The 24,731-nt window shown below is 49.4% G+C and overlaps 1 protein-coding gene across 3 annotated transcripts in view; it reads left to right on the top strand.

Annotated features, from left to right (window-relative positions):
- The window catches only part of LOC119434002 (zinc finger MIZ domain-containing protein 2), a 251,819-nt gene that overhangs the window by 109,418 nt on the left and 117,670 nt on the right, over positions 1-24,731 (top strand). For all 3 annotated transcript variants that reach the window (XM_037701318.2, XM_049671742.1, XM_037701327.2), the window contains exon 3: positions 8,209-8,307. The gene's annotated coding sequence lies outside the window, so the exon portion shown is untranslated. The remainder of the gene's footprint in view (positions 1-8,208; positions 8,308-24,731) is intronic.

Raw genomic sequence — 24,731 nt, 5'->3', positions numbered from 1 at the left:
CACAGGGGGGCTAGGAATTTGCAAGAGCTTCGGAAAGCGTATACGAGCGCAGAAAATCAAATGCTAGACTAACAGACACACACACGCACATGCAAGCTCTCTTCCTCTCGCGAGCGAGCGAAGCACTGTCAAAGGCGCCCAAAATCCAATTACCAGCGCCCTAAAGGAGTCAATTCGCCGCCACTCCACTCCATGCGTATTCTGCCGCTCGAACCATGTGTCATTAAAGGTCTCAACTGCAACGAAGCTGAGCTACTGTATATAGATGCGCCTGTGTTGTTAGGAAAATAAGTTGCTTTGAGATTTTGTGGGGGAAAAATGTTTCAAGTAGATTTTTATCTTTAGCACACATTGCTCCCCTAAAGAATACAAAACGAAAGAAAAACTCCAATTAGGCAAGGCAAGGGGTTACGGCCTCGGTCGCCATCATGGCGTTCGCAAACTGCATATAGCATGCAACTTAGTGCGATGCCGTTTGTTTTAAAGCAAACTTTCATATGTCTAGGCGAAATCGCCTGTGTACAGAAAACTATCATCATCAGCCTGGCTCGAGCGCCGTCGTCTTCTTCCGAAGCTGGCTGCGTTGCCGCTCATCATTCCAGCGTAGAATTTCACTTCTTTTCTGTCGTCGTATAATGGGGAGGCCGCGTTTACGGGGGTATGAGCCATTGCTTAAGGGGGTATGAGCCATTCATTGTCTTACCGTAACGGACAGATTTAATTTTGAAGTAATTTAATTTCGCAGAATCGCAAGCGGCAATGGCGAACGAGTGCTGCTAACCATGCCGCCGAGCAAACTCGAGACATCGAACGCAAGCGACAACGGCGGTCTGCGGGCATACCCTCAGATGACGCCGTTCGCTCCGTCGCAGCCGAACGTGTGTGTAACTTCATAATTGAGAAATACCTGAATGAACACTCGGGATTCACCCAGTGATAAACACCGGGGCCGCACGTTTCAGCTTCGCTGGTTAACCATTTTCACGCAGTGGAAGGGCCGACGATTTTTTTTTTTTTTTTATTGCGTGGGTAACTATAATTAACTCTTTCTGTCATGCTACTGACACGAAAGGCACTTATTAACGATCATAACGCCCTTGTAAACTTGGCTATTACCGCCGCCTGTTCGCGGCTGAACTAGCGATGTTCTGCCAGCACATTGCTTTCGGAGGGATCACCCCATAAAAGAGAACTTTCCTTAGCAGTATGTGATTTGAATGCTGCCCCTTCTAAAAATAATTCGGAGTAATTTTATATGAGAAAAGGAAAACAACCAAGTCAAGATTGACTACGAAGAAAAAAATAAGACTTTTCTTTCTTTTAATCAGATTCGTATTAACTGAGTACACCCTTCGCGTCTACGCTAATTGCGCCGCCATCACATCGCTGCTTCGCCTCCTCGCTGAATAGCGACGCCCGTTCGTCTGTCTCCATGCTTATCGAAACCGGTGGTAAGTGGAAAAGCAAAGGAGAAAGACCAAAAGTAAATCGAAACCTCTCAGATAAAGAAATAAAAAGAGAGAGAGAGAGAGAGAGAGAGAGAGAGAGCACTATAGTGAGGTTCCAATAAGGAATCTTGATTCGTTACGGGAAATAAGTCGGCAAAATGTGGAATCATTTTTAACCGCCCCGCAGAAGCGCTTTCGTGATTTCGAGCAAAGTCGAAGAAACATCACACGTGAGGAATGGAACGCCCCGGGGATGTTATGAGCAAAAAAAAAAAAAAAAAAAAAAGACGGGAAGATATCGATCCTTGTGTGTTCTCGCCTGGATTTATATTTATGTTTCTCCTCCTCGTGTCTCCGAATCGCTCGCTTCTCGTCCCATATCTTTCTGTTAGATGTTTTCAAATCGCGCGAGTGTATATATATATATATATATATATATATATATATGTGTGTGTGTGTGTGTGTGTGTGTGTGTGTGTGTGTGTGTGTGTGTGTGTGTGTATTGACGGTGCGCACTCCGAAACAGTTTTCTTTCTTTTCTTTGCCATTGAGCAGTTGCGTCTTTTTTGAGCCGCGTGCGCTGTCTTGCCGATATATTTTCGTTCCCTCGCGAAGCGCGTGCACCTATATATTGCGGCGGCGAGAGTCGGTGTTTGTCGTGTGTATCGGAGAATGCCTCCCTCGCCGTTTTCTTTTCTTGTTTTTTTTTTGTTTTGTTCCATTCCAGCTGCGTCTTCTCTTCATTAGTTTCTTGCGATGCCTTCACGATTCCTTTGCCCCCCCCCTTTCAGACATATTGCCGGCGCGCCGCGCATGCACCTCCGGTTGGAACCGCAGCCCATTCGTGCGCCATTTTTCCAACCCCGCGCATGATCGACGCCGCGAGAGAAATATTTGAACGGTAGGGGGGAGGGGGCTGGTGAGTCAAACAAGAAAAGCAAGAAGAAAACGAGAAGAAAGAAAAGGGCGAATGAATGAGAGAAGAAAGGGTTTGAGGGGAGGTCGGTGCATGCGCGAGTTTTCGTGTGCGGTCGGATTCGAGCGATGCGGCGCGGCGTCCGTGATCGGGGGCCGGTTCGCGCATTGGGATCGGGGTATATAGTATATGTATAAATGTGCGTGCGTGTTTGGCTGGGCATGCACGTCTGAGAGATCCCATCGCCCCCGCCGAAGCGGGTGGGCGACCGTTTCTTCTCGGCGAAATGGCACGGACAAGCGGACAGCGCTAGCGAGCGAGCGCGTTTTCAAAGCAGCGCGTGTATACACCGGGGCGGCGTCTCTCTTGGTCTTCCTTTTTTCGTCCGAAATCCCCCTACGCTCTGCTTCTGTTCCTGAAATGGCTGCACGTCTTTTTCCTATCTTTTTGCCCCGGGGTTCGTATAGCTGCTCTTTCTTCTCCGTGTGTGTGTGTGTGTTTTCCCCGCTCCGCGTCACTGTGTATGCTCGGGCTGTGCCTCATCCGCGAGTGCGTGGCACGGGGAGAAACCTCAGGGGTCGCTGCATGCGGGAGCGGGTGCGATAGCCAAAACGGCCGGCGGCCAGCGCTTTTGATCTCGCCCGCAGAGGCGGGTAAACCGCCGGACGGCGCCTTCGCCCCCGGCTTCATCCGCCTCGGCGAGGGAACAAAACAGCCGAACCTCCTCGCCGTACTCGGCGGCGGCGGAAAATTAACCTCGCAACGACAGTCGTGTTTTCCGACCACCTGCGTATAAAATGTCTCCGGTCAACTGTTGCGCCGGTTTGTCGAAATCAATTTGAGTTCAAGGGGTGGATTCCTGGAACAAGGTGCGCGGAAAGTGGGCAGTTCCTCGTGTGGTGTTATATAGTGTTTCTCTCTCCCTTTAACTGTGCGTCCACTGCGTTGTTTTATACGCATTATACGCCAATGTGAACGCCTTTGACTTGCTCAGGCCCTCCGCGTGCGTGCGCGAGCTCACCTCATCCTCCCCCCCCCCCCTCTCTATCTCATCTTTCTATTCCCTCTTTCCCGTCCCCCAGAGTAGGGTACCCAACCAGACGCATTTCTGGTCAACATCCCTGCCTTCTCTCTTTCTCTCCTCTTCCTACTTTCCATGTGCCTATTCTGCCGAACGTACACTTCATTTAACCTAACTTGCCCTCTCACTAACTCTCCCCCGTGGTCGCGCGTCATTGCCTCTTCCTTCCTGTCCGACCTATACACATTACCTTTTTTTGGTCACATACTACTACTACTACTACTACTACTACTACTACTACTACTACTACTACTACTACTACTACTACTACTACTACTACTACTACTACTACTACTACTACTAATGACTGCTGCTGCTGCTCCTGGGATTTGGTGGTGCGCGATTATCTTTTCCTCGCGATAACGCAGTGTGGTATATATGGCTCTTTTTTTCTCTCGTCAGACTAGTCAAGTGACGGTGAAATGTGAGAGGGACAAACGCTGATGCTGCTGCCACTGCTTGACTCTCTTTGCATTGACGTTGGTGGCGACAGTGGCGTCGGGCTTGGGCAAGTAAAAATCAGCTTGAGCAAGGCGAGCGGCGTTGCGGCTTAGACGTATTCCGTCGCAGTCTCGCTTCCTGAAAACAGCCCAATTCTCTCGAGTCTGACTTTTGGAAGGAACCAGTGAAGAAGCGAGCGCAGACTGTTTGCGCAAAAGACCATTCACTTCAGGCATTCCCGTCCCTACACTGGGCGAAACAGAAACAGGCTCCTTGAAGTTTTCGTTCTCGTACGGCGGAGCCAAAAAAATAAAAAAGTGAATAAGTGAGAGAGAAAGGGGAAAAGGAATGAGTGGAAGGGTAGAAATGCTTTGGAGCCCCATTGCATTCGCTTGCAGATTGCAGTCTCAAGAAAGTACCTTGGCTTTCCCATTTGACTGGGGAGCAGCGCGCAAAGACTGAAGGAGTGGAGGAGCGCGCTCAGGGAGAATGGAAAGCGAAGAGCCGCAAAACAAGCAAGATACAGAAAGATGAGGCCGGCGAGAGCGGGCAAAAAGAGGAGGAAAAGGGACGCAAATCCCAAAGCGAATAGTGTGGTAACTGAAGTAAGCACCGGAGCTCTGCCCGCCGATTTCCAAGGACTGCAGCAAGAAAAATGAGAAGGAAAGAGAAAGCGAAGGGCATCGCGAGAAAGACGAGGCACCAAACGCAGCAAGAAGAAAGGTGGGTGGATGAGAAAGGCGGCCTTCTCGCGCGCTTTCCAGCCTGGCTGGAAACAGCTTTGGTCGATAACAGGACGGAGCTCGGTCTGGCAACCCCGTGCCACAGGGTTGCTCTCCCGCGCCTCTCGATTGCATGACCGAAGTGGCTGGATGGCGCTTACTTGGTCTGCTTCTGCACTCCGACAAAGAAAGCAAGAAAAGGGAAGGACGAAGGAGAGAGAGGGGGGGGAAGAAGTGAGAGGAGGCTGGTCGAGGAGTGGGCGGGCAAGAGGCCGAGAACGTGGGTAGTCGACACGGGCATAAAAAAGGCTCAAACGGCGAAGAAACAACGCAATGTTCACAGACAGCGTATCGATTGGGGAAAGGAGCCGACGCCCGGTCTTCCTTATTTCTTTCCCGGCTCTTGCCCTTAGCTTTACTTTCATCTCGGCGCTGCTAAGCTCATTCTTCTTGTTCCCGGATAGGGAAACCTTTCTGGATTGGCTCGGTCGGCGTCGGTTTAGCTTGTCTTTGTCTTAGGGCTTCATCCTGGGCTTGCCTCGAGACGGGTGACTACGGTTGTGTGCGTGAGTTTGTTTCTGGCTCCCTTGCGGCGGGAAGATCTGGCGCCTTGGTTTCGGCCCCCTTTTCGCCTCTTGCGCTGTGCTCGGGGCCGGCTGCCATTACCTCCTCGCCCTCTTATAACGGTGCCGATTCCCTTCTCCCCCCTCGTGGCCTGCCTTGTGCGCGTGCGTGCGTGCTTCGTCTGTGTCGTCCGTTTCCCGGGGGCCAGAACGGAGCGACTTCTCGACGCAGGCCGCGCTACTTGCCACCGATCGCACTGCTTCGTTTCCTTTCCCTCTCGCCGGGGGAAGAAGAATCCGGGACTGCTCCCTTGTTGCTTCACGGCTAGTGGCGGCGCGGGGTGCCTTTCGGGCCCCGTCCTATTTATTTGTTCCGGTCGAAGAAGCGGCCCACGTTGACCGCCCGTCTTGGGCCGCTCTCTCCGCGCGCGCCTTCCTTTCTGGCGCCCCTTTCAGCGCTTGGAGTGGCTCTGCGCTGCGCACACTGTATCCCGCCGCGCCGACGGCGGCTGACAACAGAGCGACTCGCACTGACCGGTCGGTAGGCGCCCATTCACCGGCACCCGAAAAACGGGATTCGCTCACGTCTCCGTGTCCACGGTTGGCTCCTCGTCCGGTTACGATGAGAGTGAATACCGTGAACAGGCTCAAAAGTCGAGAAGGCGACGCTGTGTCGTCTTCTTGCTTGTCCGTGTCTTTCGCCCTCTTTACCGGCGTGGAACCTAAACGCCCAGCGTCAACACGTCAATGCGATTAAATATCACCCTGATCATCGGGGCGCGGCGCATTAGTCCTTGCTTTGTTATTGGGGTTTCCGGGATGGAAAAAATAATATTAAAAAGTAGGGGTGTGCGAATATTCCGAGCTTTCGATTAATGAATCGAAAAGCGTCTTATTCGATTCGGTCTCCGAATCTAATAGTCTCTATTCGTAAAGGCGAATATCTTTCGAATACTTTTCGAATATTTCAAAACGTCAACTGCACCCAATTAAACATAACATTGGAGCAAAAGTACGGTAAATTTTCACCACCGTGGGCATAGTATAGGCATAAATCATGAGAACTTGCGTAATGGAGCAGGCTACGTCACTTTACAGACTATATCATTCGCACTCTCTGAAGAGTACTGTGCATGCGAAGAAACTGCTTGTTTGCTCCTAATGCTCCATTTGGGCGTTCTTTTTAAACAATGCTTCATAACGTACTATGTAATGACAGAAACTTCCTAATTTTGAGAATACTTGTGAACACCGTTTTATAATAATTGTGATAATGTCTGTTCATTACTCGAAAACTATTCAAAAAGTATTCGATATTCCATTCGATTCGCTTTTGTGACTATTCGATTCGTATTCGATTCGGTCTCAAAAATCACTATTCACACACCCCTATTAAAACGCTTCCTTGCGAGAAGCGTAATACGACTAAAATGATCATGTGTTCTCATTTTAATCGATGTGGCAAAGACATATCAAGAAATTGAAACGCGCTGTCACATTATTATTATTATTATTATTATTATTATTATTATTATTATTATTATTATTATTATTATTATTATTATTATTATTATTATTATTATTATTATTATCGTGTTTATACTTGTGTAAGGCCCGCAGACCCACTTCGGAGTGCGAAAATTTGGAGAAAAAAAAAGCATTTCACTAAGGGTCACGCGCCTACTCGCGTGCTCGTTAATTCCCACAAGACGCTAAAAGATGGCACCAGTCCGTGTCCGAAAAATTTGTCGGCGACTGTAAATGTGTTTATAGTCGGTAGCCTGTGGTTGCATTTATTTGCATAGCAGTCGGAGCGCAGTTCGAGGCTTCAGTAAGTAGCCATAAACCTGCCTAATGTAAAGCCCCATGCCGGTAAAAATTAAGAAAAAGAAAATATGGTGCGTGCCTTCTACGAGTAAATACGGTATTATTATTATTTTATATTTCAAATTCATTCAGAGTATTCTCACCTGCCCCGTACCCCTCAGTTGTATCATGTTTCGTATTTCGAGCAAGGTCGCCAGAGAACATAGACATTTCCATGGTCCTGTCTGTCATCGCCAACACTCAACCGTCCACAAAATACTGAGTATTTATAACGCCTTATTTTCGTGATCTCTATATTTTTCATAACTCACTGTCATTGTTCGTATCTGAGCTTTGCGTTGTTGTGTCATAGTTTCGCACATTGTTCAACTGCCTTTCTCCAACCTTTCCTTTCGAATTTACCTTGCGTTTTGGTGCATGTAAGCTGTCCTTTCAATAATTGTCCTTTTTTTAATACGAAAGTGTTCTCTGCCGGGCTCCGTGCATACAACACTGCATAACCTCACGTGCGCGCATTCGTGTTACCGCATTGCCGTGAGGCTGAATCGTAACCAAGAATCACAGTGCTATAGAGTATCTTGTGTGGATGTTGTCTAGCAAGCTATACGCAGAACTGGTAATAATTGCAATGCGCGGACGTATTCGGTTTACTTCCTAACATAGCAGGTTTCCGGGGCGACACTACCTTCCTGAAGCTCTGGTCATGTATCTCTTTTTTTTTTTTTTTCTCCCATGGAGAAGAACCCTTCAGGGCAAGAAACAGACACACAGAGACAACGCTGTCTTTCTTTTTACGTCTTCGTTCAGTCGCGCTTACGCATTCTGTCATGTAAATAAACGTTGCATTTAGCACACGCATGTTTGTTGGACACAACTTCACAAGGTGGCGCCACCGGCGCCTTCATACCCATCATCGCGTATTGGTATATTTCGACATGCTCGCATGTCGCCCCCGTCTATATACTTTTCGGTAACGCGGTAATGTACTAATTAAGGGTACATCCCGCATATGCCGGGTTAAACTCTCAAATGGTTTTCGCCGAGGTAATGGCGAGGATGCAGCGGCGAAACCACACAGGCACAACAACACTTTTAGTGTCCTTTGCGGTCCACTCGACAAAGGTTGGGAAGGAACGTGCGCCTTTTTGCCTGCGTGGCGGCCGTTCCTTACACAGCGCTGCGTCGCGCTTTCTTTTTTTCTACATTGCAGATCCTGTCTGCGCAGCCACAGCCCTCCTACCGAGGACTCTGGAGCGGGATGAGCCTGTAGGACGATCGACGCACCACCGTTGGGTACGCGGGCCAAGCTGTAAGTACACACCTTTCCAATCCTGCCACGCCTCTTCAGCCGTCGCGAAAAAGTGTTCCAGCTGCTGCAAGGCACTTTGCACCCGAGATTTGAGCGATCGACTGCTGGCCAATGAGTGGCGTATAATATTGTGCCTTTTAATATTGGGTCGAGCTCCCAATGTAGGGGGTCTTGCGGCTAGTCAAGTGTCATTAGTGGTATAGCCTCCAGAATCATGTACTATGCGCATTGATGTTAGTAAAATTATTATTATTATTATTATTATTATTATTATTATTATTATTATTATTATTATTATTATTATTATTATTATTATTATTATTATTATTATTATTATTATTATGCGATTAGCATTATTGAGGGACTTCGCCTAGTTTGCGGTATGCTTGCCCGCCATCTCTTTCACGTACCCAGTGAATCAAGTTGTCTACTATAGCTTGGGGCCAATGATATCTGCTCGCTGCTGTCTTGCCGAGCAGGTGACATGGGTCACTGAGTGTGTACCCGAATAGACAACTTGCTGCTGACTGCTGTCTGGCCTTTGGTAGACAACTTGGACCACTATATTTATGTGCCCCTGGGTACAAGTATCCAAGCAGACAACTTTGGCACTACGTATGTGATATTGGTATGTGCTCTTTCTTGACCAGTCGCCCAAAATGGATGTGCTAAGGTGACACAAGGGGTATGTATGCAGCCTTAAATATACATTAAATCGATAGCGCCCCATCAGCGTCGAGCGCGGCCACTTGGTGGTTAGCCATTGCAACAGCGAGGTTGCAGTGACTATCCATCGCGGCATCGCCGCTAGATGGCGAAGCGTGACCAGGTGGAAACACGAGAGAGGAGCCTGACTGCATGCTGTACACGCCTCATGCATGACGCCACTCAACGTGCTTCGTTCGGTGAGCCCCTCTCACCATCTCCATATCTCCATTCAGCGCATATTATGCACCCGGAATAACAACCCTCGTTTCATAACTTTGCTAAACCTGTATTAGATTGCACCACAATTTGCTTTCTGGCTAACGACTATCACATACGATGAGCAACACGAGAACAAGGTGAGAGCTGGAGCCAACGTTTCGACAAGTGGACTTGTCTTCTTCAAGGCGACATATGCAACTATCATATAGGAATTATAGTTGGGCGCCATTTGAGCGACAAGCATAGTGCTCTTGTAGTTTCGCAAACGTTTTGCGGGGTTATCACGGTGGTTAAAAAAAAATAAAAGGGGAAGGGGGGGGGGGAGAGAAAGACAGAAACGAAAAAAAATGAAATATGTGCTGCCATCATGTAAGAGCGCCCCCCAATTTCGGCCCTGAAATGTTCTTCGTTAGAGCTGTATTCCCGACTTCGCCCCGTGCGACTTTTTGTATACCCCTCCACCTTGAAAACACGGCTCGTCGGGAAGAAAGTTTCGCTCACAGAAGGTAATATCAGCGACGCAAAGGGGTGCTCATGGTGAGCCCTCGAGAGTAGCTGTGCAGGTACCCCCCCCCCCCTCCCCCCTTCCTGCCATGGGGATTATAACAAACCCTTCACATCCGTGCACGTGTTATAGCGCTTACAGAATTACGCATAGAGGATAGGTAGCATGGACGCACGGCCAAAAAATCGGTTCATTACAACAGCAAAACACATAAGTGCAGAACCTTTAAGCATGCACTTTAATGATTCCAGATGTTATTAACTGAACACGTTGTGCGACGCGGATTGATAGTTTAGCCGCGTCGCAGATAAAGCGACTTATTTGGAAGGGGTGACTGGTCCTGAAAATAAATCTCTCCCTCTCCCCCCGCCCTCCCGCTTATTCCTCCTCCGGAAATACAGCGAGGGTGGAAAAAATATGTTCATTTTTTTTCTTTCCGCACCCATCATGCGACCGGCGCAAATTTAGCACGTGCGTGTGACCAAATGAAAAATTCGTAGATTGATATAAGAACAGCCCCCTCGCATTTGTCGGCACGAATGATTTCCCTATTGAAAATATCCTGTTTAGAATATTCAAGGTTGTCACAGCATTATTGAAGCACTGCCAGCGTTGTCGAGAAGAATCATCCTCTATCCCATCAAATCGTTTACTGAAACTGCGCTGTGCCATAATTTTCGCACCACTTTTGAATAGCCATTTGCGCGCTGATAGCATATCGTAACACCAATGGCAAATATGGTCTTCGGCCGCGGTTAATCTCACGGTCCACTAAAGCGCCTACTATAGCATTCCTGTTGGATACAGGCCTCAGTGAGACTCTGTAAATAACTTTTGGGTTAGTGCATTTGTGTATATAGTGTACGTGTTACTGCGTGTGTGCTTTTGTTTTTATCTCACTTCTTTAGTCCCTCACCATCTCACCTGGAGTTAGCATGTCAGGCCTGCGGCTATAGCTAACTTGGAATAGTAATGTAGTCTTCGTCTGTAAGCCCTACATTACTATTCCAAGATGACGTACCAACAAGCCCGCATTGCAATGCTATATAGGCTAAGCTCTCGAGATATCATTATACACTCTATCTCTATCTTCTCTCTCTCTCTCTCTCTGTCGCATTTAACTGCACTTCAACAATTTCTGAATTCTTGCGGCGGATGTTACACGTACGTAAGTACGGAATATGATGTTTGGTCCGCTCATCGATGAAATCGAAGCGAGCGGCAATTTTCAACCGCGACAAGAATCGCGCTACTGCGCAAGGAAAGTGCGGGACGTGATGAGACCAGGGCTCTGGCAGGGCAGTCAGTTATATTGTTGAAAAGCTGCTGTCACTTAACTCTGACATTGACAGATGAAATAGAAATACACAAAGAGAATACTGATAATAATTGTGTAGCAAAATTTGAAGCGTCGCGACTGAGCTGATGCACTGGCAGTCAGTCAGAGCGAAATGAAACGATTCATAACATCATGATCGATATGACCGACTTGTGGCATGTCATAACAAGTGCTTCATAAAGGCTGGACTCCCTTCTTATTCGCGCTCTAATTTCCAACTGCCGATGATCGAATTGGCTGCAACGCGCTCCAGCATTGAGTAGTGTATAGACGATTCCGAGCAAGCTCTGGAACGCCTCCATTATGGGTGTTACCGCGGGTAATTTGTAACTTCCTGAACTCACATACGTTGTTACTGCTGATTTATAAGCACCAAGACCGTTCATTAGTCCTCCTTGAGCGAGACATTTACGGTGTCCGCAGCAGGGGAACTTCCTGTCTCACCCTTAGTAACCACTACTTTCTCCTGCTCCTCTGAAAGGATGCGTTGAGCATTTCACAACCACGTTAACATGACGTCCTTCCGCGCAAAACCGAGAAAATGATCGCATCGCATCCAAGATGGTGGATCTCATCAACCTAAACTAAAACAGAACAGGGGCCCGCAGTGCTGCGTGGTAGTTGCATTGCCCGCTGTTATCCCCTGTTCCTTTCCCCATCTATTGGATTACATTTCTTTTTAGGGGGGCAGAATGCGAACCCAGATGATCCACATTGTTCCGTAACTGCCCTCTGTGGCTTTTCTAATAGTCAACCTTCCCATATTTTTGCAGTTAGTAAACAACAACTATGTGCAGCTTTCGCATGATCGGGCCTTGTTGCAGGCCTCAAGCAACTTACCCTCAGGCATAATAAATCCAGAGAGTAAGGCAACAAACACTACGTATGCACGTCAACGCGAACGGCTCCGTAACTTAGTCCATCTCAACGGCGGCCGTAGCCTAACTGTCGGCATCAGTCACAGATATCGCCTGTGTCACAAAATGACATCGACAGATGTTGCTTGTCGCGATTCGAGAGACCATTCGGTAGATATCTCAATACCCCTGTCAAGCATGGATTAAAATTAGTTAAAGCGATTCTCGTAAATATTTGAATGCTTGATGAATACCTTATCTGGTTGTTGACATAAGGGAGAGAGCTAAACTCCCTTGCGAATGTGAGAGAGGTCACTGCATTTCCGTACCAGTGCTTACCTGTCAGATGATTCTGCGAGGAAAGCCTGAAAACCATGGCACCACCACATTATTTGTATCTGCCCCCAATACACGCGCGAGCGGCCAGGCGTTGGCAGCTTGGTTATCAAAACTTGGCAATCGACCGCCGTACTGGAGGCGCCAGACTCTAAATTGAGTTGCGGAGCCATCCGGGCAACTTACGTCCCTGCGTAGCACGGATCCTGTCTCGCGCAGGTTCGTCTGTAAGTCGCTCTGTTTATTCGCGCCCTTTGGCCTCAGCGCCCGCCCCCATAACACTTTCTCCCCATATACCTCAGGCCGTCCTCTGCAATGTCCTAAGTAATTTTCCTGCATCTATCTCATTTTCTTTTTCTAGATGTTCAAACCGAATTGTTATTGTGGTTTTATTTTTATTTTTTACCTGGACAGTCATTGATTCTGTGGTCTGCAGGGGTGGGCGGCACTTTCTCGGGTAAGAAATATTTGGAGTGCGCCATGAAAGTACGCTTTGGTGGAATCAGTTCGAGAGATGACTATGATGGTGATATCTCGGAATTACTGTCCCTTTTGCAGGTTGCAAGCAGGACATACAGAAGGAAACAAGAGACAGCGCTATTTCCAACAAAATCGTTACTGCGATTTCACGCAATAAGCAACAAAATTAACATATTACGACAAGAAAGAAAAACATGAGTAAAATGTGTTTCTTAAGGCTCATTGACACTATAGGCCGACACGACACCGATTTTGGTCTGCCGACTGTTGGCGACAGCAGTTTACAGGACGGAAAACGCTGTGGCCAACGGTTTAAAGGAAGGCAAACGCTGTCGCCAACAGTCGGCAGGCCAAAATCGGTGTTGTGTCGGTCTAGTGTCAATGAGCCTTTACAGATACCGACCAAACGCCACTACGACGATACCGTGTCAAGTACTCGTACTGCTAGTTTTCTATAAAATTAATTTCTCTCCTTCTTCTCTCTTGGTTTTTTTTAACACGAAAGTGTTTTATGCCGGGGTCCACCAAGACTTCACTGACGTATTTCCGTCACGGAAATACGTCATAGAACATAATACAAAGAAAGAAACCAGAAGAAAAAGTTCCACAGACATGCAAAATCTGGAAATCGAACCCACGACCTCTCGGTCCGCGACGATAGATCGCCGAGCGTTTAACCCATTGCGCCACAAACGCATTTGCAGAGAGCTACACAGACGCGCCTTATATATCTAACACTCCTCCGTGTACCCGCGCTCTTGCTCGGGGCGGTGCCGCCGCCTACGAGCAGAAAAGAGAAGTACTGCATTATGACACTAACGCGCACCCAGTGAACGCTTCGGTGGTCTCGCACTACGACGATGCCAGCATTCGAAGGGACGCGCATCGTACGCCAGGTGGCGTTCACCGTACTCAGCACAGCGGAGCGTGGCCTCCGCAATTAGCTCTGCTCTGTTGTCTGAGACTTGACGATTCAGTTACGTGCTTTGTCTTGCGCGTTGTATTAGTGTGTCAGTTACGTGCTTCGTCTTTCGCGTTGTGCTAAGCGTAGTGCAGCTTCCATATCGGTTCTCATGGTCTCGACGTTGGTAGTCTGGAGGAGACTCTCAGCGTGGGTGGCCTAAGGGCGCTTTAGCCACAAAACACCAATAGACATTATTTCAATGTTAAACATTACACTACTTTGTGAAGACACGTTTTTTTTTTTTTTTATTTTTTTTTTGTTTACTGTGGTGTCTTCGAGGGGTTAGCGCTGTCTCTTGTTTCCTTCCATGTACCCTTGTTTTGCACTGCGAAAGAAGTAACTATATAGACCAGACGCCTGCACTTTGCTAGCGAATCGTTGTTTCATTCCGACCTTCTCGCTCATCTGTAGACACTGGAACTGCGAGCGAAGCTTTCGCTGGCGTTTGATCGACCATGCCGATACGATGTTCGATCGTTATTCGGCGTGCGCTTACAAACACGTTTACGCGACACACCCCGGTTCTGTGTTCAGCGTTGCCGGCAGTATGTTCGTCCATGCGCAAGCCTCACTGACGGCCGACGACGCGGCGGCGAGCTGCCTAAACCCAGTCGGTTGGTCGGTGGTTGTCGTGAGCGCGCCTGCAGTCGGCACAGCAGCGCTGGCGGCGTGCGCGTCCTTCGAGGTTAAACAGAATTGCGCGCGGCCGGCCGACGAGCGCCGCGGCTTGTTTGCGCGCGCCGCGGCGGCAGCCCTGAAGCGCGCCGCGGTCGCGCTTGAACGCGGGCGGCCGCGGAGCCACCTCCTCTCCAACGGCGGCTACGGACACTTTGCCTAGTTTCACTTTCCGCTCGCGCGTCGTTCTGTCCTTTCCGTTGCTTGCTTCTTTTCTCTTTTTTTTCTTCATCTTTTTTCGCGCTCTGTCGACGCGTTAGAACAAAGGTCGTTTCAAGGACAGCCGACCGAGGACTGCCGCCGACAGTTTGACGAAGCCGGGATTCGTAGTTCCCTTTTATTTTTTTCCCCCTTCTTCTATTTTTGAAGTGGCGTCAATAAATCGCAAGAAAAATACCAGCGCGCAGAAGTTCTTTTTTTTTTTAATAGTAGTCAAGCAGCCCGTTTACTCAAGCGCTAACTATATTTTTACTGAGAGGGATGGTTTGGCGAATGACTGCCAGCGCTGTGACGCTGGCAATGGAAATTTACTCGCAATTAACACTAGATGCGACGTTAATCGCTCGTTAGGACACTTAGGGCATCTACGGAAGCCTTTCGCCGACCAGATGATATCGATGTTGCGTTGGTTTATCGCATTCCTTTCGTCAAAAAAAGAAAGAAAACAGATCAATTTGAATTATTTGTCCGCTTTATTATAATGAAGGAACTGCCGCAGTTTGACGACGAGGATGTCTCCACAATTGGCAGCAGCAGTGGACTCTGTACGCAGAGATTTCACACATGCTGCATTACAAGCAATATTCACCGTTGGGCAGGTACAAAACAAACAAAGCCGAGTACAATTTTACACGTTGCCAACAAAAACTATAGTTATATGAAGAGAGTGGGTAGGTAGAACGCAATTTTCTTACAATATTTATCAAAATCTCTTCACTACCGCTTACGGTTCTCATTTACCGCTCGTGCTTTAGATGCCAGTTTTCTGCTAATACGGTCGTATAATGTCATATTAACGTGTTTACGAGTTATTGACAATTACCGCTATTACTTCATATTGGCTCGACCTGTGGAGGATGGTGGAGCAATATAGTATACATACACGATATTCACCACCTGCTGCGGTGGCTTAGCGGCTTTGGTGTTGCGCTGCCAAGCACGAGGTCGCGGGATCAAATCCCGGCCGCGGCGGCCACATTTCGATGTGGGCGCGAAACGCAAAAACTCCCTTGTCCCGTGAATTGGGAGTACGTTCAAGATCCCCTGGTGGTCAAAATTAATCCGGAGTCCCCCAGTACGGCGTGCCTCATAATCAAATCGTGGTTTTGCACGTAAAACCCCAGAATTCGATTCAATTCAACGATATTCACCGTCGTGAAATCGACAGCCATTATATAGCTATAGCTGTTCGATACAGTTTACTGTTCGATACACAAGCATTGCTGTCCAGAAACGTATATACATTCTTTCGTGCTGGGGTTTCACCATGTACAGGGCGAAATCGCTGTGGCAGTTGTCTTTTGTTTATATGTTTCGGTCATGGCTGGATTCGCGGGAAAGAGAGGCATTGAAGCTGCGGCTGTCCGAAGCTTTAGGCCAGCAGAAGAATGATTTACGCGATGCTCACCGCAAGTTCATGGGGCGTCGACAACGGCCGTGAAACCAGAGCGCGCAAGTTTACAGTCCTGAGACGGAAATCGCTAGTCTGGTGGGCGTGCACTGAGGCACGTGCGAACGTGAATCGCGGCTGAAACACCTGCACAGCCTTGCAGAAATAGGCAGTGCACAAGCTTCGAATAAATCGCGAGCGCTGTACGTGGGTGTTTCAGCGAACACTTTCACTTTTTTTTAAAGGTTGCCTGTGGCAGATATAGCACAATTCTAGTTCGTGAGCTGGTCTACTCGAAGAGGCGCACATTACTTGCACAAAAAAATTGACATGCATAATCGACTTATTAACAAACATTCAGGAATTAAGTTATTAACTAATTACCTTATGACCCATATTGCAATTTACAAATTCTAGCCGTGGAGTTCGCAAGGCGTATCCAGTTACTCTTGTGCTTCAATGCATAAAACGACGTTTTCTAAAGAAAGTAACTGGAACGCCAATGCATTTCTCCGCAGAGTTCGGGAATTAATATCTCGAAACTAGTGTCATCCTGGGAATTCGTTCCAAGTGGACACGCCTTGCGAACTCCACGGCTAGAATTTGTAAATTGCAATATGGGCCATAAGGTATTTAGTTAAAAACTTAATTACTGAATGTTTGTTAGTTATTCGATTATGCATTTCAATTTTTTGTTCAAATAATGTCCGCCTCTTCGATTAGACCAGCTCACGAACTAGAATTGGGCTATCTGCCACAGGCAATCTTTAAAAAAATTTTGAAAGTGTTCGCTGAAACACCGTGTACGTATTTAGTAATACTTCAGCACGAAGCCAGAGTATTACTATATATTACAGTTTGGCATCTTGAACAATATATATGTTTGCGCTTTTTACCAACAAATTGGCCTTCTTCGCACGTTTGTGCGCGCTTGTGTACTGAATGCGGACATGGCGAACTTTCTTCGTGTACTAGGGGATTCGGCGTACGAATGTCGTTGGTCACGAGGGTAGGTTCTATGGTTTCGTCTTGCTGACGTCTAAATGATTCAGTTGCACGACCTCTGGCTTCTAATATTCTATGTCGCACTCTAATCAGCTTTAATGCGACCGCAGTCTATGCAGGGTCTGAAGGTTGGTTGATTCACGGGGTTTAACAATTGCCAGAGCAACTCTAGGGTCACGAGGGACGCCGTAGTGGAGGGCTCTGGATTAATTTTGATTGCCTTTGACGTGCACCTAAACCTAAGTGCTCGAGCGTTCTTGCATTTCTTTCCCATCGAAATGTCGCCGCCGCGGCCGGGAATCGAACCCGCGACCTCGTGCTCAGAAGCAGAACGCCACAGCCACCAAGCTTTCGCGGCCTGAAACCGCAGTCTGAAGCGACGTAGATGAGCTTCTGCGCACGACCTGCGCGCGGAAATCGTGAACGCGAAGCAACTCAAGTAAATTGAAAAAGAAAAAAAAAGCTCTCTCTCAATTTATTTCAGTTGATAAATACCTGACAGTCACAGCAATTAAAGTTATGGCGAGGTGCAGGTAGAGAGAGGAGACAAAATAATGCATTTTTGTGATTGGTGGCGGTTGTAAATAGAGAACTCTCTCAATTGACTTGAGCTGAGATATTTTTCGACTATAGCATTTTGCATTTGTGTTGCTGGCGCGCGAGACTTGAGCCCAGTAATTGCAAGGGGCATGAAGTACCTATAACGGGTCCGCGTTCATACAGAACACAAGTATAAGCTTATTGTTTTGACAACCTATTGTTTTGGCGATTACGGAGTTACTTCATTTATCCTATTTCTCTTTTACGAATTCCATTCATGGTTCAAGCATTTTAGTATAGCTCGAGCTGACACGAGTCACCATCATATTGGGAGCACTTCTTATTACTCTGGGTGGCCTTGCAGACTTCGACCATGTTTCTTTCGCACTGGCGTGCACGAAAGGCCACGTTTAGTCGCGTGCAAATTCTCGTGAGACATGTTGCAAGCAGCTGTGATATCAATCAACCAATCAATCAATCAATCAATCAATCAATCATACTTTATTGTACAAAGTTACAAGGAAACAGTGCACGAATCTAACCAACCAAGCAAGCAACCAATCAATCAATTGGCGCGTTTAGCCGTTTGGCCCCCGCTCTTCATCGGCGAGCGTGCAGGGGTCGCCGGGGTGCTTGCGCCTGTCGCTCCAGCCCGGCCAGTATAACCTCAGTCGGGCCCCGTTCGTTTCACGTGCGCGCGACAGCGGAGGCGCGGGCGGAGCGCGTCGTCCTTTTTGTCTCGGCCGCCTGTCGTTTCTGCGCGCTCACGTGAAACCTTCTTTCGTGGGTGGCCGTCCTTCCGATGGCGAGAGCCTTGAATCCGAACCGGCCGCCCGGTTCGTCATTGCAGAGCCCCGTCCGCGGATCCATTGTGTCGGCTCGCCTCCTTCGAGGTCTCGCGGAGTTTTCCCTCGCCGCGGCGGAAGGCACTGCCACTGCGATGCCGCGTGGCGTTGCGGAGGGAGGAGGCATCTCGCGCCGGTCGGTCGCGTCACCTTCGGGCGCCGCTGCTTGTGCGGATCGTCGCGAGAGGCTCCCACGCTCGTCGCCGCACTGAAGTTGCAGTGAGAGGCGCTTAGGCCGAGCTCCCAAGCGCGTTTCCTGTGCAACTCCAGATGCCTCGGAAGAACGGAAATTGTCAACTCGTGTATCTCTCGCTCGCTCTCTCTTTAATCACGCTTTATGAGGACTCCTTTCCGACGACTCCTCACAAACCCGCCGCATAATGCCAATATTTTCGCCTGACTTCACTCGCAAGTTGTGGTGTTCTGTGTAATGAAAAACGGAAGCGCCATTCAAGCCGTCGATCTTGGCGAAAGATCGACCGAAAGAGAAAGCGCAGAACGCGCGATGCCTCCTGTCGCGCTGGTGAACGTGCCAATAAAGGAGCATCTTCAGTCGCGACAGTGTGTATAGCCATTTCAATGAACTCTGAGTAGTACGCGCTGTTGCAATAGTTGGAACATGGCTTTGAGGAATAGCGTGAAAAAAGAAAAACAGCGACGAGTACAGAGCTGGCTGTGTCCTGTCTTTCTCAATATATACTCAAATGTTTTTAAAGCAAGTATAGTTTTAAAATCACTGTACTGAGCCTGTGAGTGCTTGTCCATTGCTGGTAAAGATGGGGGCCTTTGTGGCACTGTCAGGGGGGGGGGGGGGGGGGGGCGGAATGGGCACGGTTATTGCAAGATATTAGCAATACCCCTTCCGCCTGCCTTTCCCCGGGGTATATATAACGCTGACTCAACCATATACGCTATACGCTTACAATGCTGGCTCAGCTATTACACTGGCTTACTTTTCGTATTTCATTCATAGTACTTCCTGCAAAAGGTCAAACACTTCACATTAGACACAACTTATGCGGTAACATCAACGCTATGCACAGGGATTCCTAAATTTGCAATAGCCGTGTTTAGTTGGACTGTAAGTTACTATAAGCAAGCTCAACCATTCAGGCGACGTGCTTCGCTTGCAACGTATGCTTGCAGCGCGTATGCAGAATGCGAATGAGAAGCCTTTTGAAACGAAAAACAAAAGACTTCCCAAGCAGTATCAGACTCAGATAGGAATGCGGTCTCGAGCGCCCGCTCGCGCACAGATATGCCTTTATACCGTGGCCATATTGTGGCAGACCTTCTTCCGTGTCGTATAAGAGCGTTCGGGAAGAAGAAACGAGTAGCACCGTCTGCGCTGTTCTCACGGTACACAGTGTATACACAGCCGCGCGCTCCCGTATTCCGCTTGGTTCGTTTAACACCAACGAGGGAAGTTCCCATAAGACACAAGCTTACCCGCCGGCTAGCCAGGAAATCTGATCGTCCGCGCTCATTACACCTTCCATCTTGCGCATCCTCGGGCCATGCACAGATGCGCTCGCAGTGCATGTGCGACTCGTTGGAAAGAAACTGCACCGTTCAGTCTTGTGCATGCTGGCAATCTCTGCCGCTGGCTTTTACAAGGCGGTGGACGTCGTGGCGAGCGATCAAATAAACAAGACGGCGCGCGCAATACTGATTCGTCGGTGTGGCGATATCGTTGCGCGATCTGCAGCCATATACGGAAAAGCTTTCCTCCATGCAGATTGATACTCGCGTGCGATAGTCACGGCCATATGGAGGCACTGTGTAGTGCGGTTGTGCCGAAGGCGATTGTACAGGCAAGCCTACCTCCGCGCGCACTCGACGAAAGCCCATTGAGAACGTGCTGCACATTTCAAGGACATTGTCGTCGTCGTGTTGTGGCGGGCATGTGCGCATTGTCTGCTGCGCTTGCGCGATCAATTATAGCGTTCCCTTTTTTTCTTTTTTTCTTCTTTCTTTCCCCCTTCGTGATTTCTTTCTTTCCATGTTGTTAATCTCCTACCTGCTCTCTCATGCAGTTTTCGCAACTACACACCAGTCATAACTGCGTCTTTCCATGAACGAACCTTAACTAGCCTCAAGTGCCTTGCGTTTTGAAAACAGGTGTAATTCAGTTGCCACTTCAATAATTATTTTGATGTATGACCACAGAAAAAAAGAAGGAAGGAAAGAGTGGAGAAGGAAAGGCAGGGAGGTTAACCAGTTAAGCACAACTGGTTTGCTGCCCTACACATGGGAGCGGGATGGGGGAGAATGAAAGATGGGGAGGAGAGAGAGAGAGAGAGCAAATAGCACAGCACACACATCGTCAGTCACACAGTCCGTCACTCTTGCGTGGTACGTAACATCATTGGCACAGCCACTTGTCCAAGCCCGTTTCTTTCAAAAACCTAAGTAGTCCCTTCGTCGCCTTCAGCTGCGATGTCTTCATGTCTTCTGTCGACGACATGGGAGAATCGTTTCAACTGACATTGTTCTATTGTCAAGGTGCGCTAGAACGGACGCCAGGGACTGTCTCTGAACATTATATTCAGGAAAGTCGCATAGAATGTGTTCTAGCGTCTCATCTCAAAGACGGGCATTGCAAAGAGCGTTGTCGGTCATTCCAATGAGAAAAAAGAAAGTTTGCATCGCAGTTAGCTGTGCTGCTGTGATGTTGTTGAAACTGGCGCAGCGGTATAGAGCGCGTGATTCTCATTCTCCGCACGCGTAACTGAGCATTGAAGCAGCAGGATGTATGATTAATTCAGCAGGAAAGAAGCCGCGCGTCCATCGCCGGCCTAACTCTGCTCACTAAATCCTTGCGACAAGGCTGAGTGCCTTTTTCGAAACTTGCGCTTCCCGAGCTTCACGTGAAAGTTGACATCAGTCGCCTCGCACCGACGACAAAAGTATCGATTTCCCCCCTCCCCCCCCCCCCCCTATCCTTTCTCAACAGTATAGCTTGAGTGAATTGTAAAATGAAAACTGCTATAATTGATGCTTAGGTGGGAATTTTCATCCTTCGTGTCTGGCATATACTACAAGGACACGTTGCAGTATTTAATGAGTGACTGCGTCCACAAACAAAAAGATACGTGCTCTCCGCGTGGCAGAAAGAACCGATCGCTTCTTGTGACGCTTCATACTTTCGTTGTTTGCTCGTCCATGTATTCTTTTTAAATATCCGCGTTTATCACTGTCCCAGCTCCTCGGCAATCGCAGCCTCTTTGCTACTGTATCGCGGCGTTCCCGCTCAGCGCGGGGCCAGATGGGCGTCGACCGGGATGTTCTCGGCGGGTTTCGCAAAATCGCGCCCGGTGAACCACCCGGCCGGGTAGTGGGAATCTTCAGGCGACGTCCGTCAAGGGCCGCTCGAGCCAAACGTGTTTGTCCGGGGGGGAGGAGGAGATGGCATTCCGAAGAGGACAGTCCATCTTGACAAAGAAATGGCCGCTCGGCGGCGGCCGCCGAGGGATCGACCTTTCAGCGCCAGCCGCCGAGGGGAGGTCGGAAAGCAGCGCACAATGCGGCCACTGAAACGGGGGTTGCGGACACGAGGAAGCGCTCTTCTCACCACTCCTCCTCGCCGCCGTCTTGTGCTGCTGCTGCTGCTGGGAGAGCAGATACAACAACAGCGCCAACCTGTGTGTGTGTGCCGGCGGTTCGTTCACCTTGCGCTTCCCGCCTGACCGCCTGTGTGGACGCGTTTCTCGCTTGGCTGCCAAAACGAGGACCGGCCTCTTCCTCGAGAATCGGCGGCCACCGCCGTGCGCGCGGCTTTCCTGCGCGGCCACCTTGCAACGCGGAACGCGACGTCCCCGCTTAACGCGCCGTCCCTCGTTGCCCTGCGGTGGCGCTGTTGTGCGCTGTCAGTCATGAACGCGCTTTTACCTCCTCCCCGGCTACTGTTACCGAGGAAAACGTTATCAAGCGCCTGCGGCGAAGAAGTCGTCGGCCAGTCGTACAGATACGCCGGTTACGTCTTGTTCCAGTGAGCGTCGATCGTAGCGTTGCTGGATCGATGCCAGCAGTGTTGGCGCGCGCGCAGCCTGAGTGATTGAGTCTGGTTGGTTGGTTAAGCACCACGTTGAAGTATATCAGGCATTGCGTATAACTGCGTCGCCCCCCGTAGGCCTTTTGCTTGTCTTTCCCGCACGATGGTAATGACTGCTGAGGTGCATACAGATCCTTCACCTGGGCGACGATATGAATGCCGTGGAATGGATGGCTCCAGATTAATTTGGTCCACTACGCGTGTCTTATTTGCGTTCTGACTTCATCGGAGTGCACGGCAGGGAATGGAACCCGCCATCTCACGGCAGGCGGGCGTTACTACATCGTTTTCATGCCTAGCCCATATACTGACGTCTTTTAGCTGAACCTTGCGATTATCACCCTTGTTCCTGTATATAAATAGCGCTTGAGCGAGGCACCAGTGGCTCCTCGGGGAGGATGGAAACGGCCAAAGACAGTGCATGCATGTGCTTGAACAGGTAGGAAACAGAACGCAAGTGATTGAATCGGCGTGGCAGATTGCCCCATTATTTCTTTGGCATTCGCCCGCACCACCCTTTACTGCATCTGGCATGGCAAATATGATCGCACCGCACTGGATTGGGTAAGCGCAAAATAAATATGTTTGCGTAGCAGTAGCCCTAATTATTGATGTGGCATTTTTTTACGCTACAACGATGGGGGCGCGAGCTTTCATGAGAAATGGTGATTTGTAGCGGTGTTGACAAGGGCACGCCGGGAGGAGCCTCCTTATACTTGCATCTGTGTACCTGTAGGCACCGCCTAGTGGTGGGTATTCGTTTGTTGCTTCTAGAGGCGTACTAGGTTCCTCTCCCGAGTCATGACGAATAGCGAAAACTGCGGCGCGCTTGCCCAGCACTGACCGCTCAGCAAGGGGTACGCTTCTCGCAGCTGAAATATCACAACGATCACCAAAGGCGAAGCAGCACTGCCGCGTTCCTGGGCGTGCCTCGCACGAATTCGAATAGGCGTTTGACGCCGTAATCGAGGAGGAGAGACCACTGGAACCGCCGCGTGGGGGTTGGCCACTGGAGCCGACGGCCGCTGAGATCGGGTGGCGGCACTATCCGATGCCGGGCAGCGCGAAAAACGCGTCGTTGAGGGTAGTCGCGCCGGAAGAAAGGGGGAGGGGCGGGCCACGCGCGAGCGAGTGCTCGCTTGGTCGCTGGGCCGGTGGCGTTCGGTTTTGTTCTTTCCGCCGACTTCCTGGACCGCCTGCCCACCGCCACTTCCACCGCGAGCAGCGCCCAGCCGGGCGACGAGGAAACAATGCCTCCGACGCCTTCTGGGGGCGCACCACGTTTGATAGACACGGAAGCGAGCCTCTCCGTCCCTTGCGCGCGTTCGACGACGGAATCATTTTCGAGGTTCGCGTTCGTTTGTCCACGTACTCCTCGTGGCGAATGACTGCTTAGCGCGTCTCGTTGTGTGGGTGTCTTAAATAGTTTCTCTCTCTCTCTTCCGAGCTGTCACCGGGCCTGCCTGTCGGGAGAGGCTGTCTCCTCCGAGGGAGGAAAGTGGAGCGGCGTCCACGGAGCGCTTCCGCCTGTGGTCGCTTTTCACCCGGGCTTCTTGACCCCGCTTGACCGCGTTCGCTTGGCTGCGTTGGCCTCGTATTCGAGACCGCTGAGGTATATGCCGGGCCGGACGGAACACCGCCAGAGCTCCTTCACCTCCGCCCTCCTTCACTTAGCGCCTACTGCATGCATCGCGCGCTGGGGGATAACCTGCGCCGGCCCTCTGTATTAAGCTGCTCACTTCCCCAACGCACTTTCTACACCATTGCAAGTATGTCCGGTATTATAGAACCATATGGCAAGAAATTTATGCTCGTCCACATCAATGTTGCGGTCGTCCATGAGGCTGCGTCGATGCAGCCTTTCGGCTTTCTTTCTCACTTTTAGTTCTGTCTTTTGGGCTCGGGGTTGCCGTTTCAGAGCAAACACTATTCTAAAGAGAACGGGTCTCAGCCACTTCTATTAGTTAGCCATTATGTAGAACCTGCATGTGTCCAAATACCCACTGAACTGTTTTGATCGTCGTCAAGATTCGCACATAATGTTTCACGCTCGGCTCAAGCATATATACATGCCCACTCATTGGCTGAACTTCTCGTCAGAAGACATGCCTCCTCAGCGGATGCGTAAGAGAACAAGGTGGGAGTCACCCGGCTGTGACTCCCACCTTGGCTTGTTTTATGGTACGAAACGCACAACACACACACACACCAAAATGCGCGACGCGACATTTGTTTTTGACGCAAACCGAACATAGAGATCAACTGGTTTGAAAAAAGTTCATTACGAA

The sequence above is a fragment of the Dermacentor silvarum genome, chromosome 1, assembly GCF_013339745.2.
Source record: "Dermacentor silvarum isolate Dsil-2018 chromosome 1, BIME_Dsil_1.4, whole genome shotgun sequence".
Taxonomy (NCBI): domain Eukaryota; kingdom Metazoa; phylum Arthropoda; class Arachnida; order Ixodida; family Ixodidae; genus Dermacentor; species Dermacentor silvarum.
The sequence above is the reverse complement of the archived record's forward strand: the minus strand, read 5'-3'. Positions and strand labels throughout refer to the sequence as shown.